Below are 19,715 nucleotides of genomic sequence, written 5' to 3'. Positions count from 1 at the left end.
AATTGGAAATGCACACTGAAAACTGTAAGCCAGAAGTTGCCTTGATCCCACAACTAGAGCTAAAAGTAGACCTGGTTCCAGTTGAGTCGACAGTGAAGGTTTTGGTTGGGGAAAATTAAACTGAAAACATAGGGGTGGAATGTAGTGACGTAGATGACCCTATGGAGGGTGAGGAACCCAGCACTAGCAGGGTGGGTGAGAATCCATTCATAGAGACCCCTGAAGCTGACAATGTAGAAGTGTCAGTGTTAGAGGGACTCCCCACTGATTTTGGCAGCGCACAGGTGCGAGATCTCACTCTACACTATGCTAAAGAAAATGTGAAGGTAGTAAATGGGACCCCTATGACTACTGCAGACCCGCCAACAGCTTATCCTTATTTTATGGTAAAAAATGACCTATTGTACCGTGTAAATAAGATAGGGGTGGACATTGTGGAGCAATTGCTAGTTCCCACCCCATTCAGACGAACAGTTCTCAATCTGGCACATGGGCATATCCTGGGGGGACATCTGGGGATGGACAAAACCAAGGATAGACTCCTGAGGAGGTTTTACTGGCCAGGCGTACATGCAGACGTGACAGAACATTGTAGCTCATGTCCTGAATGTCAACTACATGCTCCTAAACCAGCCTTCAGAAGCCCACTGGTCCCTTTGCCCATCATAGAGACCCCCTTTGCTAGGATAGCTATGGATGTGGTGGGACCTCTCCCGAAATCAGCCAGAGGGCATCAGTATATACTGGTTATTTTGGATTATGCCACCAGGTACCCAGAAGCCATTCCACTGCGGACCATGGCTTCAAAAGGTATTGCAAAAGAGCTAATGTTGATGTGTAGTAGGGTGGGGATACCGAGGGAGATATTAACAGATCAGGGCACACCCTTTATGTCTAAGGTTATGACCGATCTGTGTAAATTGTTGCAGGTTAAGCAGTTGAGAACATCAGTCTACCACCCACAAACAGATGGGTTGGTTGAGAGATTTAATAGGACCCTGAAGTCCATGCTAAGAAAGGTAATCGATAAGGATGGGAAAAATTGGGAATTCATGCTGCCCTACTTGATGTCTGCCATTAGGGAAGTCCCACAGGCTTCCCTGGGCTTTTCGCCTTTTGAACTGTTATATGGGAGGCACCCCAGGGGGATATTAGACATAGCCCGTGAAACGTGGGAACACGAGTCCACTCCTTTCCGGAGTGTAGTCGAGCACATCAATGCTATGCAAGAGAGAATAGCCACAGTCACTCCCATTGTGAGAGAGCACCTAAGGCAGGCACAGGAACACCAACAATTCGCCTATAATCGTCAGGCTACACTGAGGGTGTTCCAGCCTGGTGATAGGGTGTTGGTGTTGGTTCCCACTGTAGAATGTAAATTTCTGGCTACGTGGATTGGACCTTATGAGATTATAGAGCGAATACGGGAAGTGAACTATAAGGTTCAGCAACCCGGCCGCCGACCCCCAGAACAAATATATCATGTCAACTTAATAAAAGCCTGGAAGGACAGGGAAGTGTTGATGTTGACTTACCCCCCTCAGCCACTAGGGACACCGAAGGTGAATATTGCAGCTGCCTTGTCACCTGACCAGTTGAAGGAGGTGAACGACTTGATAATACATAATAGGGAAGTTTTCTCAGGCATACCGGGGCGTACCCATTTAGTCTCTCACAACATTGTGTCTCTCCCAGGAAAGAAGGTAAATATGAGGCCTTACAGGGTACCAGAAGCTCGCAGGAACACTATTAGAAATGAGGTTAAGGAAATGCTGGAGGCAGGGGTTATTGAAGAATCCCACAGTGAGTGGTCCAGCCCTATAGTCATGGTTTCCAAACCTGATGGCTCCTGGAGATTCTGTAATGATTTTAGAAAGGTTAATGAAATTTCAAAGTTTGATGCATACCCAATGCCCCGAGTAGATGAATTGTTGGGAATATTGGGAATGCTCGCTATATTTCAACTATTGACTTAGCCAAGGGCTACTGGCAGATTCCCTTGACCCCGGGTGCCAAAGAAAAAACAGCCTTTGCAACCCCAGATGGTCTGTTTCACTACACAGTGATGCCCTTTGGCCTGCATGGTGCTCCTGCCACCTTTCAAAGGTTGATGGACCACATACTTAGACCACACAGGACGTATGCGGCAGCATATTTAGATGATGTGGTCATTCACAGTCCAGATTGGGAATCACATTTGTCTCAGCTCCAAGCGGTATTGGATTCAATACATGCAGCAGGCCTGATGGCTAATCCAACCAAATGCAATTTGGGGTTGGAAGAGGCCAAATACTTGGGCTATACAGTAGGGAGGGGTATGGTGAAACCCCAAATATCCAAGGTTGAAGCCATAAACTCTTGGCCTAGGCCTGTCAATAAAAAGCAGGTTAGGGCATTTTTAGGGTTAACTGGGTATTACCGGAGGTTTATTCCCAACTATGCTACCTTAGCGGCCCCTCTGACTGATATGACTAAGGCTACAGAACCCAATATGGTTAGATGGGGTGATACAGCAAACCGGGCTTTCCGGAGCCTACAGGAGGCGCTCTGCCGCAACCCCGTTTTAATGGTACCTGACTTTCAGAAAGAATTTATAGTCCGGACGGACGCCTCTGAGGTGGGGATCGGAGTGGTTTTGTCCCAAAGAATGGGTGATCACGAACACCCGGTGTTGTTCCTTAGCAGAAAGTTGGAATCCAATGAAATAAATTATTTGGTAGTTGAAGAAGAATGTTTGGCAGTGAAGTGGGCTTTGGACAGTCTTCGATACTATTTGTTGGGCAGGCACTTCACCCTGATCACTGACCATGCCCCCCTCACTTGGATGCATCGTTCGAAAGACAGGAATGCCCGTGTGATGAGGTGGTTTTTGAGTCTCCAACATTTTCATTTCACCCTGCAGCACAGGCCAGGGAAGGCCATGGGGAATGTTGATGGGCTGTCCCGGGTGCATGCTTTTTTGCGGCTGTCGCTCGACCTATGGGGTCGCAGCTGGGGGGGAGGATGTGGGACAAACCAAGGGGCAGGGTCATACATGGCAGACATGTCAGGCCAGGTCTGCTGCAAGGTCTGCACTCTAGGGAAGAAAACCGACCCTAGACAACTACACTCCCCAGAAACCCTCAGGCAGCCTAATGTGGTCACTTGGTGCTACTTCCTCAATTATTCACCAAGTATATAAGGCGGAAAGATAGAGTCAAGCTAGAAGGTCAGGCCAGAAGCTAGTTTGATTTCTGTTTGTTATTTACGATGAGAACCTTGGAAACAATGTCAAACGGTATGACCTACGTGCCTGTTCCCTAAAACCATGTGTAGACCTATGGACTCTGTTCTATAATGATATATGTTCTGCTTAGTTAGCCTTTAAGATAACATAGTAATGACTTTCTAGCATGTATGCATGTATGTATGTCCAATTGCTTTGACAATACAAATGAATTGAATTGAGAGGGAGAGAGAGAGAGAGAGAGAGAGAGAGAGAGAGAGAGACAGACAGACTGAAAAACAGACAAACAGACACACACACACACACACAGACATACACACACACACACAGAGCCAGCCAGCCAGCCAGCTCAGCGATGACATCACGAGCCTCTCTCAGCTGACTGCTATGACATCACAGAGCACGTACATTCCGTTGCTTGCCGTCTGACAACCACTCAGTCACTGCCAGCCAGACTGGCTGGCTGGCTGGATGTGGGGGATGCTTGCTGCTGCTGCGTACCTTAGCAAGCTTATTTGCTTGACCGGCCTTCCAACTCCTCTGCCCACATGCCCACCTATGCCCGATCTGCTGTTCACCTGGTCACAGCTCCGCCCCAACAAGGCAGATTCTCCCAAAAATGGTACAAACTGATCCACGTTCCCCTCCACGGAAAGCTTTAGCCCAAAATAAGGGACAAATTCTGTAACAACATAATGGATGCCCACCCAACCTGTGACAAAACTGAGAAAAAAGAAAAACGCCAGTCCTCCTGGGGGAGGGACACACAGCCACCCTGGCTGCCCAATATGTCAGCGCCTACCACAGCCTGAGGGACACAGTGACACACGAGCACCGGCTGTAAATATAATGTAAATACTTGTTTGTTATGCATGTCATTGTATTTCAAAAAAGGAATCTGGAAATAGTAAACCTATTTTCTTTATTTGTATGTATTAAAGATCACATTTTTTTACATTTTCATTTTCTGTACTTCATTACATCTTATTGTGATTCATAATTCTATTATTTATTTTCCGTGTAGATGTATGTATGTATGTATGTATGTATGTATGTATATGTATGTATGTCCAATTGCTTTGACAATACAAATGAATTGAATTGAGAGGGAGAGAGAGAAAGAGAGAGAGAGAGAGAGAGAGAGAGAGAGAGGAATATGAGCTCCTAAAAAACATTTGTTTTTATACATAAGCGGATTTAATTTGTCATTTACAAATGAATATATAGCACTATAAACATACACAGAAGACATGGAATAGAAATTCAGAAGAAAAAGTATTCAAAAAATAATAATTTTAAGAGAAACACAAAAAGAAGAAAGCAGAGAGACAGTTCAGGAAGAAAAGTCAGAAAAGAAAAGCTGAAGACAAGAATTGGAGGTAAGACCTTTCACCTATAGAGACAAATAATTAAACAAAAAAATATGTATTAATAAAATAAATAAGCATTCTCAGTAGTTGACTCAGCCAATGAAAATGCAGAGCTCCAATTTGAATAGAGTGACAGTAGGAGAGAGCCCAACTGCCACTGAGACTGATACAAATCTATCGAACAGCAGTCTGACTGCAGAGCTGCCTTTTGAAATCCGATACCCTGAAGACATTCGCTCTGCACAGGCTATAAGGACTACAAACAAGCTGTGATGAGAGCATCTCCTGAGACCCTCATCCTAGACTACACCGGTAAAGGAGAAAACAGGGTCAAGAACAATCTACTGTTCTACACTCAGTACCCCACCGCCTTTCACAAAACCCTGTGCCAGACATACCCCAATAACAACAAGAGGGGCATTAGCAGAGGCAGGCAGATCTCAGTGCTGGTAGAGAAAGACACAGACAGTGTGATGCTCACTTTTAATGTATACCACAACGGGACCATCATGGTGCAGGACAGCGAGAGCAGCCTGGACCAATTATCTCTCGGCTTCCACACCTCAAAGCAGCAGACTGAGGTAGAGAAACACGAGCCAGAGCCGGCCACCCTGCAGTCTGCCCCCAGCCACACGGAGCCAGACAGTGCCCCATCTCCCACAGACTGCCCCCCTGTCTCCCCAAAACTCTCCAGCAACATTAAAACACTAAAGGAATGCCTATCAGTGCTGGAGCTGAAGTTTGCGGAGTTCAGGGACTAAAGATGCACCACAAGGCTGAGATCCATAAGCTGAGAGCAGCAGTGAGAGACCAGGAGGAGCAGAGCCAAACCCTGAGGACGGAGCTGCACAGAGCGAGGGAGGAGCTGACCAGGACACCCCAGCACAGCCAGCTGAGGAGCCTGCAGAGCCAGCTGGAGAAGCTAAGAGAGGAGCACAGAGACTGCACTGCACTGACCCCACAACACCTACAACCCCTGACGCACCCACTGACGCACCCACTGATCCACCCACACTCCCCACCACTCCTGACACCCCCACTATCACCAGACCTGCCACTAATACACAAACCCCTGAAACGCCACTCCCCTAAAACACACCCGCTGCCCCCACCACTCCCGACGCAAAACCCGGAGTGGCAGGTCAACACAGAGGTGGTCATTCTGAGCGACTCCAATGGGAAGTTCCTGGATGAGAGGCGCCTCTTCCCTGGGCGAAAAGTGAAAAAGCTTTGGTGCCCGACAGCACAGAGAGCCCTGGAGCTGCTCTCCAAGAGGAGGCTGTGCCAGGTCAAACACATCCTCATCCACACCGGCACTAACGACCTGAGTGCCCGCAGGGGCGATGTGGCCTCAGCCCTGAGACAGGTGGCAAAGAAAGCCACAGAGGAATTCCAAACTGCCAAAATCACCATCTCCACACTGCTGCCCCGCACAGACGTGCCCCTGCACATCATCCAGGCCATCAACGCAGAAGTATCCCGAAGATGTGCCCTCCTCCCCAACGTCCACCTGGCACACCACTGAGACATCCAGCCACATCACCTGTATGACCACGTCCACCTCAACAAGACGGGTGTGAGGAAGGTCCGTTTTTAGTGTTTCTCTGAACACATCCAAGCTTACCTAGGCGCTACATATTATTTTCAATTACCCGTAATTCTGATCTGTATTTTGGCTTGTTAATAGAAGTTATTGAAGTTGGACTCCTAATTCAAAATAACCAATATGTATCTCAACGTAATTTACTGACAGACATCACTCTTTATCACTTTCACTTTTGAAGGAACTGCTTTGTATTCTGTGTATTGTTTTATTGTAGTGCTGCTTCCTTTCTTGGCCAGGTTTTACTTGCAAAAGTGATTTTATTCTCAATGTAAGCTCAAAGTCAAATAGTTTAAATAAGAAAACAATGTATTGAAATGAGAACATCATGAACCTGTGTAATTGTGCTGAAGGACAAGCACTGAAAGCAGAGAGAATTTTGTGTTTGGCATTGAATAGCCTTAAAGAAAACTATGCCGTTTTTGGAAACTTTCATATTTAAGTTGAATGTAGGCAAAAACATTCCAGTCACTCTGAAGAGAGAATACAGTTTACTGTTCGAATAAGTAGCCCCTGAATTGAAGATAAAAATCAAAAGTGCTGTTCGTAATTAGTTTACACTTTTACATCAGATGTCTTGTTTTTGCTTTCCAAATTGAGGAGTTGTGGCATATAATGTAAATGAAGTTACTTCACTAGTAGTGCGATTTTTTCGTTGTGTATGTGTGTTTGTATATATGAACTCATACATTTTTTAAAGATTGTATTTGGAAAACAAATTCAGGTATAGCACGTGTCCCCCTTTTGAATGGGTTCTATATATAACATTTTAAAACGAATGGTTCTGTGTAGAACGCTATGTTTGGGGGTTCTTCATGTAACCCCTTTGAAGGGGTTCTACATAGAACCATAAAGGGATCCACCAGAGCGATTACTCGAGGAACCCTTTATGGTTCTGTGCAGAACAATTTCTTCTAAGAGTGTGGAGTGTCGCCACACAATTTCTCTCAGAGGGCTTTTGACCAATGGCAATCCAATCCTGAATGACGTCACCACTATCCTGTTGTACTTTATGGGAGAGATGTATTAAGTAGTTTATAATGAGAAGAATAACAATAATCGCCTGTTTTTCATAGTTGCCTATAGGTTTTGTATCCATTGTCTCCTTCATATTAGGAAAGGAAGTTGATCCATAGCCTACTCAGAGACAACTGAGAGTTGGTCTCTGAGCAGCAGCACAAAGGGGTCGAGTCTCTCAATGTCCGTGTGTTGGAGATATTCCACCATATTGGTCCCAGCCTTTAAAACAATGTTAAAGAAGATGTTAAAGATATTGTAGAAATATATTGCAGAAGAGCAGAACTACAATCACACTTTTTCAATGCTATTGCTGTTTTCTACCTCCCTGGTGAGGTACCAATGCGGGAAGTTTGAGAGAGTATTTCTAAAATGTGTATGATCCAATACACACAGTTATTTAAAAAGCTGACGTCTTGTACATGCTCACCAGAACCAAGCCTAATTAAATAACACATTTAATATTAAATAAGTACATGTGCAGTAGCCACTTGGACAATTACAGATCCCCAGGTCAAAACACAACAGAAAGACATGGAAGATCGTATTTTCAAATCACATCTGTGGCCCCCATAACTGTAATTTGGTATTAGTGGGTCAAAGGATTTATTTGGTTCAAGTGATAATAAGATCATATTTTGAAAACAAACACTACAGGATGTCATATTTAAAATGACTGTGAGTACCTTTCTTTAGTGACGGTTCTGAGGGGGGCAGGGATTAGTTGAGTGTGCTAATTGGAGCTGTGAAGTGTGCAGAGAAAATACAAATGTTTTCTTTTAATATGAAAACAAAGAACTTTTTTTTAACACCGACCTGGGATTGTGTTTCTTTCCAAGTTTCCTTATTGTTTCTGAGAAGAGACTGTTCACTTGCAAAGTGAACTGGACCTGTGTGACTCGCAGGTAAGGAGAGCCCGTGTTGAACTAAGATGGCTACAGTGAGTTTTCCTGGACAAAGCTCGGGCAAAGGATAGCGCAGAGTGCACCTGCACCTGAGATTGTGTTGAGAAGCTTTGTGATAAGAGCAGGTAAAGAGGGAAAAGAAACACAAGTATTTTCTTTGTTTGAAGAACACATTTTGTTTTAACTGAAACGGGACTACAACTTTTGAAAGGAAATAGTTGCTAGTGCACTGTATTTTTATTGAGTTTATTAGAAGAAAAAAGCTTATATTTTGGACAGAACGAACTCGTTTGGCATGCAACTAGCAGCAAACGATGTGAAGCAAACAAAACAGTTAGCAAGTTAGCAAGTTACAGTCTGTCCTAGGTCCGGGGGTGCTTATGGTTGTTTATGGGTTCCCTTACCTTAGCCAGTGTCATGTACGGGTGTCCGTACCTTACTGGAGTGTTTGTTTTTATTATAATATATATACATAATATAATATATAATAATGTAATATTTCAGATAAATCGTCACAGTGAGTGACACCAGCATTATTGTTTTTTTGAGAAATAAAAAAACAGAATGTAGAGAAGAAAATGTTGGAAGGAAGTTGGGAGAAAGACTGGTCTCCGAAGGAGCACCGGGACTGGTGGAAGCAACAACAACCAGATAAGACAGAGAAAGGAATTGTGATATTGTGTCAGGTTGGTGAGAATCAAGAAAAGAAAATAACAGAAATGGAAGATCATCATAAACAGTAATGTGAATTGAGAGAAGAAGTTGTGAAAAATACGATAGAATTAATAGAACTACAAGGCAAATTAGAAGGGCAAGAAAAGTGGTCAGAAAAGGTGAAGGTGTAGGTGCGCGATGTGCTGCCGTGTTAGGAGCGCGTCGCGACACAGATCACTCCGAGGACGACAGGCCCGATTGGGATGATTTAGATCGCAAAGCATGGGAATATGAAAAAGGAGGTTTTGCTAGCGCTCCTCCCCCATATAATCCGGAATATAAATCAATCACTGATTTTGGTTATAATAATACATTGTATCCAGATATGACCGCTCTGAAAACGGTCCCAGCTGCACCCATGCAAGTCAAAACTAGACAGAGTAAAGAGGAAGGTCAATCAATAGTCTATACGACTAAAACCCATGTCCCCTTCTCCCCAGGAGAAAAAGAAATGATATGGGCGTCCCTCCCAAAATTAAAACCAAACCAGGGTAACACAACTTTTTGGGATATTCTAGATGAAAAGATGGTTATTCACCTCCTTCACCCGCACGATGTACACATCATCGTGAAGGCTAAATGTCCGCCCAACATTTGGATACAGTTACTACGAGAATATCAGACCGGGGAGTGGGCTAATGTAGCCTCTACAGATGAGGAGGAAATAACAGAACTTTTTCACAATGGATCAAGAAAACTGAGATAGTGAAATAATGAAATAATCGAGTGGGATTATTTGACATTTTATTCTAAATAATCATAAGCTTAAATAATAAGTTATAAGGGCTGTTTGAGACACTGCAGGGTCAATAAAACATGCCACAGATCGGATATCTGAATTATCTTTAGATATCAATGTGTATGTGCTTTGTGTGTTTATGTATATGTATAGTTTGAAGGTGATATAAGGTAAATGTCTATGTTTTGGCAATCATTTTAGAATTATATTTAAAAATGTAACAACAGATTTATCATATTCATGAGGATCTTTGGCTCTATACAGAGTGCCTCAAGCATCAGAAATCAGAAAGAAAGACTATTATAAGAAAAGTAATCCAAAATATACATTGAATAAACAGATGGATAATAATAGTAATACATAAATAGTCATGGTGTCTCCACAAGAAGAACCAGAATTTGTTTGTTAAACATCATGTTATGGACAAGCTCTGTCAAAAGTCAAATTCAAGGAAACGAAAGGCTAGAAGAGAGCCTGGTGCAGCCCTGACAGCCTGTGAAAGCAGGAGAATGTAAACAGTCTGGTGACATGTTACAGTCTTTCAGAAAATGTTTGGTTATTGGTGCCTAGCATATAATACCTGAAATGAAAGTCAAAGTAGACCATGGTTTTAAGATGAGTGATGTAGGAAAAGGGTAAGATACCGCAGAAGTATAAGATTACTATAGATAACTATAGAATAAGTAAGCTCAAGTAATATAAAATGCTTTACAGGAGAAAAGTAAGAATGGAAAGGGAGAGTAAAAGAGAAGGTGTCCTAGGATTATGGGAATCATTATTGAGATCAATGGCCTATTGGCTAATATTTTGTTAGGTACATATATGACTTCAATAAACGAATAATGGAGTGACATCTGTATAAATATAAATAAAACATATTGATAAAAAAACCTGAATACATTTCTTGTAAGAAATTAAGAATAGGAGAAAGAATAGCTGTTAGAATGCAGAGCAATGTTAACCAAAGTTGAAGAGGGTTTGAGTAAGTTGACGAGGGTCTGAGTAAGTTGATAAGGCTTGGGAAGCAGGAAAAGGTGAGTTTGATGTGTGTGAGACAAATGTGCTGCCACTTTTAGCACAGAGAGCTTCTGATGGTGATTGAATGAAACGTGGGAAAATAAATAAACTTGATGTAGGATAAATGAATAAATAATTGAATGAGATATGAGCCGCAGAGACCTCCCACATTGGAAAGTGGACTACAGCAGATAATCCTCTCCTCTCCCAGGGCAGGGTGATTAAGTGGGGATGCGTGTGAAGAGTGCAGGTGGACCCAGGTGAGTTGTGAAAGAAAGAAGAAACAAAAATAATAAGGCACGCGTGCAAACAATCAAAATAATACTAAGTGAATAACAAATTAAACAATAAAGTGAAAGATAATCAACACACAAAATAATGGCAATATAGAACCAAACAAAATACACAAGCCATATTGCATAAAGTGAAGTGAAATATAAATATAATAAGTAATGGTGATTAAGGAGCTAATTAACACCGTCCGTGACATTTACATTGGTTGGGTGTGTGTTTTATTGAAATACAAAATAATTCTATTTTTCCGAAGTGCTGAACTTTAATACAGTCTAGAAAGATTAATATTTTTTGTCTTGGGCTATATTATTATTACCATAGTTTTTCTATTGTATAAGTATCTTGGAGTAGAGGCATAGGTGGGCATGTGGGCAGAGGAGTAGGAAGGCCGGTCAAGCAAATAAGCTTGCTAAGGTACGCAGCAGCAGCAAGCAGCCCCCACATCCAGCCAGCCAGCCAGTCTGGCTGGCAGTGACTGAGTGGTTGACAGACGGCAAGCAACGGAATGTACGTGCTCTGTGATGTCATAGCAGTCAGCTGAGAGAGGCTCGTGATGTCATCGCTGAGCTGGCTGGCTGGCTGGCGGGCTGGCTGGCTCTGTGTGTGTGTGTTTTTCTGTTTGTCAGTCTGTCTGTCTGTCTCTCTCTCTCTCTCTCTCCCTCTCAATTCATTTGTATTGTCAAAAGCAATTGGACATACATACATTCATACATATATATATATATATATATATATATATACATACATACATACATGCTAGAAAGTCATTACTATGTTATCTTAAAGGCTAACTAAGCAGAACATATATCATTATCGAACAGAGTTCATAGGTCTATACATGGTATTAGGGAACAGGCACGTAGGTCATTCTGTTTGACATTGTCTCCAAGGTTCTCATTGTAAATAACAAAGACAAATCAAACTACCTTATGGCCTCCTGACCTTCTAGCTTGACCTTATCTTTCTTAAGTATACAAGAGAGAAAAACAGTTGTGAGAAAAGAATTTCTAACTTTCCTTCCACACATACATACATACATACATACATACATACATACAAACCAGAGGCATGCAAAAAAATATAAAGAGGAAGAAAATGTTGTATAGCACATACAAAAGGGATGGTGATGAAACAAAATACATAGAATATGTTGAGCTGCAAAGAGATCTTAAGAAAGGGATCAGGAAAGCAAAGAGGGAAATAGAAAGAAACATAGCTCTTGGAGCTACAACCAATGCAATGAGCTTTTTTCAAAATTACAACAGCAAGCGGTCAATTAAGGAGGAGGTGAAACAGATAAAGGGCAAAAATTGAGGTATCTTGGAAAACGAACAAGATGTGGCAAATATTCTAAATGAGTATTTCACAGAGGTTTTTACAAAAGAAAAAACAGATGACATGCCACAGGTTGACAATCAATCCAGTCAAACCCTAAGAGAGATGAGGATAAATAAGGAGGAGGTACTAAAGGGACTAGCAGAATTAAAATCAAACAAATCACCTGGGCCAGATGGGATATTTCCAACAGTTCTTAAAGAAATGAGGGAAATTATGTATAGGCCGCTAACTCGATTATTCCAAATGACACTTAGAACAGGGGATGTTCCCACTGACTGGAAGACAGCAAATTTCATACCAATCCACAAGAAAGGGGACAAAACTGAGCCAGGAAATTACAGACCAATCAGTCTCACCTGCATCACCAGTAAAATGTTGGAAAAAATGATTAGACAGAAAATAGAGGAGCATCTCAATGAAAACCATATTCTTGGAGATAGTCAACATGGGTTTAGACGAGGCAGATCATGTCTTACTAACTTAATACATTTTTTTGAACATGGAACTGCAGCTGTAGATCACGTGAAAGCATATGATATGATATACTTAGATTTCCAAAAAGCTTTTGATAAGGTTCCACACCAAAGACTGATCCTCAAATTGGAAGCTGTAGGCATTCAGGGTCATGTAAGTAGATGGATTATGAACTGGTTGATGTATAGGAAACAGATTAGAGGAGTCACTTCTAACTGGAGTGAGGTTGTTAGTGGAGTTCCACAGGGATCAGTACTAGGGCCTTTGCTTTTTCTAATCTATATTAATGATCTGGACTCTGGGATACTTAGCAACCTTGTCAAATTTGCAGATGATACTAAAATAGGTGGCTTAGCAGATACAATCTTGGCAGCACATGCTATTCAGAGGAACTTAGATAAATTCAGTTGTGGGCTGACACCTGGCAAATGAAATTCAATGTGGACAAGTGCAAGGTAATACATGCAGTAAAACAAAAATGTCCACTATAATTACACTATGGGAGGTACAGATCTAGATGAAGTAATGCATGAGAAAGACCTAGGAATCTATGTGGATTCACTTTCTCCATCCAAACAATGTGAGGAAGCAATACAAAAGGCATACAGAATGCTAGGGTATATCGTCAAAAGTGTAGAATTTAAAACAAGGGAAGTAATGTTAAGACTGTACAATGCGCTAGACCTCATCTGGAATACTGTGTACAGTTCTGGGCACCACACTTCAAGAAGGATATTGCTGCTTTAGAGGCAGTTCAGAGGAGAGCAACCAGACTTATTCCAGGTCTGAAGGGAAAGTCCTACTCGGAGAGACTGAGGGAACTGAACCTTTTCACCCTGGAACAGAGGAGATTACGTGGGGACTTGATCCAAGTCTTCAAAATCATGAAAGGTTCCTCAAACCAGAGGAGCTTTTCCAGATCAGCAGGGACACACGCACCAGGGGACAACAAATGGAAATTGGGCTTCAAGGCATTCAAGATGGAAAGTGGTAGAAGCTGAAAGTTTGGGAACATTTAAAAATAGACTGGATAGGATCCATGGATCACTTAGATATTAATGGACACCAAACGAGCATGATGGGTCGAATGGCCTCCTCTCGTTTGTAAACTTTCTTATGTTCTTATGTTCTTATGTTCTTATGAATGTTCCCTAAGCATGTTTCAAATGTTCCCTAATTTATGTTACAAATGTGCCTTAGCACCTCTCTCTCTCTCTCTCTCTCTCTCTCTCTCTCTGTCTCAATTCAGTGCATTTGTATTGTCAAAGCAATTGGACATGCATACATACATACATACATATATATGGAAAATAAACAATATGTGTACATCTCTGCATTAATGGTGCCCTAACAGATGTGCAAGTTACATGACAGACAGACAGACAGACACTCACACACACTTTCACACACACACACACACACACACTTTCACAGACAGACAGACACACACACACACACACACACACACACACACACTTGTATACCTGACACGTATAGAAGACTGGATAGGGAGATATAAATAGCAATGGGGAGACTCTTGTACTTGGTGTGGCTCTATCCATATAGTGGGGCCAGCAGCCACTTAGCAGGTGTAGCAATAGAAGCTCAGCCTGGGGAGACTGGATTTAGCATTTCCTCTCCATTTTGATAAGTATCCATAATCATTTCTGCAAAATACTTCTATGATACCTATGTATGTTTTTTACTTGTACTATATTATACTATCAAGTATCAGTGTACACATACAATGTGACCTGTTACATTAATACAGAGGCCACGGAAGGCCAGATCAGTAATAGCCACTGTCCCCTGATATTACACTTTTTTACAATCACTTTGGCACTCATTTCAGAACCTTGATGTCATTTTTCAAAACTCTAGACACAAAACTCACACCCGATGATCAAAATGCACATTTTTCAATTGCTTGGATACAATACACATCAACCTCAGATCATTTGTTCATTGAACTAAAATGATACAACTTAACGTCAAAGTATTACCATTTCAAAATGCAATTCACACATTACATCTGAGATCACTGTCTATTCATTTCATTACAAAGATCTAACTATCAATTGATACAGCTGCTCAAAATGATAAGTGACTGTTGCATTACTCTTAATTCATAGTTTTATGGAAACTGACGAACAGTATTCCATGTTTCGATCATGAAAGTTTCAGGATAATGAGATCCATTGACACCATTAACCGAGGAGCATGAACCAGTTGGACTACATTATCTATGGATGTAATATTTCATCATCATTCATCATCATGTAGCACTTTTCCACACCATGTTTTCAGTGTGGAAGGAAAGTTAGAAATTCTTTCTCTAATACCTGTTTTTCTCTCTTGTATACTTAAGAAAGATAAGGTCAAGCTAGAAGGTCAGGCCAGAAGGTAGTTTGATTTCTGCTTGTTATTTACGATGAGAATCTTGGAGACAATGTCAAACAGTATGATTGAAGTGCCTGCTCCCTAATCCATGTGTTGATCTATGAACTCTGTCCTATAATGATATAAATTCTGCTTAGCTAACTTTTAAGATAACATAGTAATGACTTTCTGATTATAACCAGCTCTTTGATTTTTGTGTATAAAAGCTCTGACTGTTAAAATGAAGGCAGAGCGACTTTGGGATCTTCTTGAGTCACTGTTCCTCTCCACGCTGCGTGTATTAAAGGCATTGCAACTAACGCTCCAACCTGGTTGAAGATGATTGTTCTTCCACATCAGATTTGACATTACTGTATGTATGCAGGCCCTTGTAATTGCTTTTCCAATACTGCCAACTGGTTATTGATGATTGATTTCACATTGTGGTACGAGTATCGAGTGAAATGAGTGCTATCCAGCCGAGCAACACAGTGATAACATGGAGCCGGCAGGTCATCCAGGTCACAATAGAGGTCAAGCAGTGGGAGGAGGAAGACGTGGTGGTCAAAGGAATGGAAGGGGACATGCACCCCTTCTGAGAGGTGGTCGTGGGCCTCGTCATAGAGGAGGGCTTAGGCCTCACCAGAGAGGCAGCCATGGGCCTCATTTGAGAGGTGTTGGGGGAACGTGGTAGAGGACAAGGCCACGGACCAGACAGCGGCAGCAACAGCAAATAGTGTCCAGTGAAATCCGAGAAATAGTTGTAGAACATGTTGTAAATCATGGCATGACCATGACTGAGGCAGCTACAATGATTCAATCAAACCTCAGAATCAACTCAGGATCAACTGTGGCCTCAATCATCAGAAATGTCCGTACTGAGAAGCGGCAAGTCTTCAGCATGCACTAAACATTAGGCTACTCTCAATTGTCAAATGACTGTATACTGCATACCAATGTGTAGCACAGAGTATAGTGTGCCTTTTGAAAGAAATGCAGACAGAGTGAAGCAGCTGATGACTGAGTATGTTCAGGTATGTTCAGTTTCAAGATGCCTCTTGTGAAAAATGGTTGTGAGAACCTGAACCTGAACACAGGGCTGATGGAAATTTAGAAGTACAGTAATCAATCCTTTGTTTTGCTTTTTACACTAAGCCAGGTGAGGAACACTGCAGTTGACATTTTACTGTAGTTTTGTTCGTTTTTGTAGCTAATTATTTTTGCATGGATTCAAAGAAACCTATGGTGTGATTTGATTGTATTGCATCAATACATTTCAGATTTTGTTCAATGATTCCACTGTGTCTGTAGTATTCTCTCTACTAGTCCTTTTACAGTGATGTATTTATGTGTAGTACCATAATGAAACATGTATCACATATTTTGTACTACAATATTTAATGATTGTACGAACAACTACACAGTGAAACTATCGGTATCTTCTGTGTTACTATGTTACTATGGTATTTCATGATAAATGAGTTATTTGAACCAACAAGTCTGCAAGTGCTAGGTTTCTTTAAAGATATGAATGCACAATGCAATGTTTTGAACATTGGACAGCCTGTGTTACAAGTGATGACCGTTTTGAGTTTTGTGTCTAGAGTTTTGAAAAATGACATCAAGGTTCTGAAATGAGTGACAAAGTGATTGTAAAAAACTGTATATTCATCCTATTTAATGTGCTCTTTTAAAATGTACTTTTCTTTTTTATGTTGCCATTTCTGTTCTACCAATGTTTCAGTTGTTAGCCAAAGATTGACAGAGTACATCTCATACACACAGGCCAGACAGCAAGGATTTCTTTTTGAAATTCAATTACAAATGCTGCATGAACTCATCAATACGATTAGAGCTCCTGAAAGCAATATAACTAACTCACTCTACAGCATCTCATTAGCAGTGAAAAGAAACCAAGAAAGTTGGGACAGTCGACTGTTTACCACTATGTAACATCACCTTTTCTTTTAATAACACTTATTAAGCACTTGGGCACTGAAGACACCACTTGGTTAAGTTTAGCAAGCGGGATTTTCCCCCATTCATCCATTATGCATTTCCTCAGCTGCGCAACTGCACAGGGCCTTCGTTGTCTTAATTTGCAGTTCATAGTGCGCCACACATTCTCAATTCGGAGACAGGTCAGGACTGCAGGCAGGCCATGCTAGCACCCGCACTCTCTGCCTATGCAACCATGCGCTTGAAATCTGGGCAGAATGTGGTTTGGCGTTATCCTGCTGAAAAATGCAGGTACGTCCCTGGAAAAGACGATGTCTGGATGGCAGCATATGTTGCTCCAAAATGTGTACATCTCTTTCTGCAAAAATGGTGCCCTCACAGATGTGCGAGTTACATGACAGACACTCATACACACTGTCACACCCATACACACACAAACACACACTTTCACAGACAGACACACGCACACACACACACACACACACACTTTCACAGACAGACAGACAGACACACACACTTTCACACACAATCACTTTCACAGACAGACACACACACACACTTTCACACAGAGACAGACACACACACACTTACATACATACATACATACATACATACATACAGTGAGGGAAAAAAGTATTTGATCCCCTGCTGATTTTGTACGTTTGCCCACTGACAAAGAAATGATCAGTCTATAATTTTAATGGTAGGTGTATTTTAGCAGTGAGAGACAGAATAACAACAAGAAAATCCAGAAAAACGCATTTCAAAAAAGTTATAAATTGATTTGCATGTTAATGAGGGAAATAAGTATTTGATCCCCTATCAATCAGCAAGATTTCTGGCTCCCAGGTGTCTTTCATACAGGTAACGAGCTGAGATTAGGAGCACTCTCTTAAAGGGAGTGCTCCTAATCTCAGCTCGTTACCTGTATAAAAGACACTTGTCCACAGAAGCAATCAATCAATCAGATTCCAAACTCTCCACCATGGCCAAAGAGCTGTCCAAGGATGTCAGGGACAAGATTGTAGACCTACACAAGGCTGGAATGGGCTACAAGACCATCACCAAGCAGCTTGGTGAGAAGGTGACAACAGTTGGTGCGATTATTCGCAAATGGAAGAAACACAAAATAACTGTCAGTCTCCCTCAGTCTGGGGCTCCATGCAAGATCTCACCTCGTGGAGTTTCAATGATCATGAGAACGGTGAGGAATCAGCCCAGAACTACATGGGAGGATCTTGTTAATGATCTCAAGGTAGCTGGGACCATAGTCACCAAGAAAACAATTGGTAACACACTATGCCGTGAAGGACTGAAATCCTGCAGCGCCCGCAAGGTCCCCCTGCTCAAGAAAGCACATGTACAAACCCGTCTGAAGTTTGCCAATGAACATCTGAATGATTCAGAGGAGAACTGGGTGAAAGTGGTCTCAGATGAGACCAAAATCAAGCTCTTTGCCATCAACTCAACTTGCCGTGTTTGGAGGAGGAGGAATGACCCCAAGAACACCATTCCCACCATCAAACATGGAGGTGGAAACATTATGCTTTGGGGCTGTTTTTCAGCTAAGGGGACAGGACAACTGCACCGCATCAAAGGGACGATGGACGGGGCCATGTACCGTCAAATCATGGGTGAGAACCTCCTTCCCTAAGCCAGGGCATTGAAAATGGGTCAAATACTTATTTCCCTCATTAACATGCAAATCAATTTATAACTTTTTTGAAATGCATTTTTCTGGATTTTCTTGTTGTTATTCTGTCTCTCACTGCTAAAATACACCTACCATTAAAATTATAGACTGATCATTTCTTTGTCAGTGGGCAAACGTACAAAATCAGCAGGGGATCAATTACTTTTTTCCCCCACTGTACATACATATATATGGAAAAGAAACATTACAAGTATAAATCACAATAAGATGTAATAAAGTACAGATAAACAAAGTGTAATAAAATGTGATCTGTTTGAAAATGCAGGGACGTCACTGGAAAAGATGATGTCTGGATGGCAGCATATGTTGCTCCAAAATGTGTACATCTCTTCTGCAAAAATGGTGCCCTCACAGATGTGCGAGTTACATGACAGACAGACAGACAGACAGACACTCACACACACTGTCACACCCACACACACACTTTCACAGAGAGACATATACACACACACACACACACACACACACTTTCACACAGAGACAGGCACACACACACACACACACACACACACATACATACATACATATGGAAAAGAAACAATACTTTTATAAATCACAATAAGATGTAATAAAGTACAGAAAAACTAAATGTAAGAAAATGTGATCTTTAATACACACAAATATGTATGGCTGGTCGGATGCGTCTTGGACTCGGGTTCCTCTTCATTACGTATAACGCTTTTGCCTTTTGCTAAAGCTTTCCGTGGAGGGGATCGTGGGTGAGTTTGTACCATTCTTGGGGGGCTCTGCCTTGTTGGGGCGGAGCTGTGATCCAGGTGAACAGCAGATCGGGCATAGGTGGGCATGTGGGCAGAGGAGTAGGAAGGCCGGTCAAGCAAATAAGCTTGCTAAGGTACGCAGCAGCAGCAAGCAGCCCCCCCATCCAGCCAGCCAGCCAGTCTGGCTGGCAGTGACTGAGTGGTTGACAGACGGCAAGCAACGGAATGTACGTGCTCTGTGATGTCA

At 41.9% G+C, this 19,715-nt stretch overlaps 1 non-coding gene across 1 annotated transcript; it reads left to right on the top strand.

The window, feature by feature from the left end:
• The first annotated feature begins 19,396 nt into the window (after positions 1–19,396).
• Positions 19,397–19,511, top strand: LOC136769179 (U5 spliceosomal RNA). The gene has a single exon (XR_010822137.1). It is a non-coding gene; the product is annotated as a U5 spliceosomal RNA (small nuclear RNA).
• Positions 19,512–19,715: the final 204 nt, after the last annotated feature.

Source organism: Amia ocellicauda, chromosome 14, assembly GCF_036373705.1.
Source record: "Amia ocellicauda isolate fAmiCal2 chromosome 14, fAmiCal2.hap1, whole genome shotgun sequence".
Taxonomy (NCBI): Eukaryota; Metazoa; Chordata; class Actinopteri; order Amiiformes; family Amiidae; genus Amia; species Amia ocellicauda.
This window is presented reverse-complemented; position numbering and strand designations above follow the sequence as displayed.